Here is a 2174-nt window from a genome sequence, read left to right as displayed (position 1 = left end):
TTATTACACTTGTGGATCTAGCTGATTCTGAGAATCCCAGCATGAGTTCTGACAAGAACTCAATGGAACATGGGTCCCAAGCTGGGATGACAAGGATCATCAACTAGGATGACAAGTGATACCTCACTAGCTTGACCTACCAGTCTCTGTCAGCTGCCTGGCATCCAGGACACCAATCTAGCTGAAGGAGCAAATCTGTTCTATCTTATGTTTCACTCCAAACAATTACCCTTATTTGAAAATACTTCTTGACAGAAGTAGAATAAAAATAAGAAAGTGTTGAAAACTCAATGAAATGAGTAAAATTTCATGAACGTTATTACATCTCAAGAAAAGCCTATTCCTTTTACAGAACCTTGTCTCCCTTCTCTGTGGTCTAAACTTTCACGGTCTTAACACATACAGCAGCTCCCCCACACCTGTGGGGGATAATTTCCAAGACCCCTAGTGGATGCCTGAAGCTCCAAATAGTATTAAACTCCATATATACCATGATGTTTCCTATACATACATACATATGATAAACTTTAAAATATAAATTTAGTAACAGATTACTAAAAATAATAATAAAAGAATACAATATACTATAATAAAATTTATGTTGAGTAGTGTGAAGAAGAGGTGAGAAGAACCCCTGAACTGACCAAGTCCACGTGCCCGTGTCCAGTGCCAACGTCCCACTGCTGTCACCACCAAGCCCAAATGAAAGTCTGAAAAGGGGATGCTAAAGGACATAAAGCCGCGGTGAAAGATGAACCACAGAGAAAATCCTCAAGGTTATCTACTAAATCTGCTCCTCCAAAGCCAGAGCCCAAGCCTAAAAAGGCCCCTGCAAAGAAGGGAGAGAAAGTACCCAAAGGGAAAAAGGAAAAACCTGATGCTGGTAAGGATGGGAATGATCCTGCAGAAAACAGAGATGTCAAAACAGACCAGGCACAGAAAGCTGAAAGTGCTGGAGAGTCCGAGTGAAGTGTGTGCATTTTTGATAACTGTGCATTTCTGGTAAATGGACAGTTTGAAACACTATTTTTTATCAAGTGCTATAAAAGTGCAGAATTTTTTTACTTTTTTAAAGCTATGTTGTTAGCACACATAATACTATATTGTTGTTTGGTGGGAAGGGCATATGTCACTAATTAAGTATCTCTGAAGCTAGACTGATAACAGGTTTGCAGGGTGGACACCTTTCCTTGCTAGTTTTGAGAAACTTTCTCTTGGTTCCCAGGAGGAAGGATTCCTTGATGTCAACAGACATTAGCCACCTTGGCACAAATGCCTTGTGGTGTGGAAAAATTAAAGTTCATTTTTTTATGTCTTCTTCTCCCTCTCTGTTGGAACCTGACTCCAAGAAATGGTTCCCAGTATATTAGGCAATCTGGACTTTAGTGTCACTATTGAGATGGCATTCCTCAAAAGAGTTCTTTAGCTTATGGATCTTCGGATTGATAATTCTGCCATTTTCATGTTATTTCCTGAAAGTCAGGGTTGGCTTGTGAAAAGTTGTTGAACAACGTGCTAAATGTGAATGTCAACCTCACTCCTTTTTTTTTTAATATATGAAATTTATTGTCAAATTGGCTTCCATACAACACCCAGTGCTCATCCCAAAAGGTGCCCTCCTCAGTACCCATCACCCACCCTCCCCCCCTACCACCCCCCATCAACCCTCAGTTTGTTCTCAGTTTTTAGGAGTCTCTTGTGCTTTGGCTCTCTTCCACTCTAACCTCTTTTTTTTTTCTTCCCCTCCCCCATGGGTTTCTGTTGAGTTTCTCAGGATCCACATAAGAGTGAAACTATATGGTATCTGTCTTTCTCTGTATGGCTTATTTCACTTAGCATAACACTCTCCAGTTCCATCCATGTTGCTACAAAGGGCCATATTTCATTCTTTCTCATTGCCACATAGTACTCCATTGTGTATATACACCACAATTTTTTTTATCCATTCATCAGTTGATGGACATTTAGGCTCTTTCCATAATTTGGCTATTGTTGAGAGTGCTGCTATAAACATTAGGGTACAAGTGCCCCTATGCATCAGTACTCCTGTATCCCTTGGGTAAATTCCTAGCAGTGCTATTGCTGGGTCATAGGGTAGGTCTATTTTTAATTTTTTGAGGAACCTCCACACTGTTTTCCAGAGATCAACCCTCATTCCAAACTTTCCCTCTTGA

Source organism: Prionailurus viverrinus, chromosome C2 (genome assembly GCF_022837055.1).
Source record: "Prionailurus viverrinus isolate Anna chromosome C2, UM_Priviv_1.0, whole genome shotgun sequence".
Taxonomy (NCBI): Eukaryota; Metazoa; Chordata; class Mammalia; order Carnivora; family Felidae; genus Prionailurus; species Prionailurus viverrinus.
The sequence above is the reverse complement of the archived record's forward strand: the minus strand, read 5'-3'. Positions refer to the sequence as shown.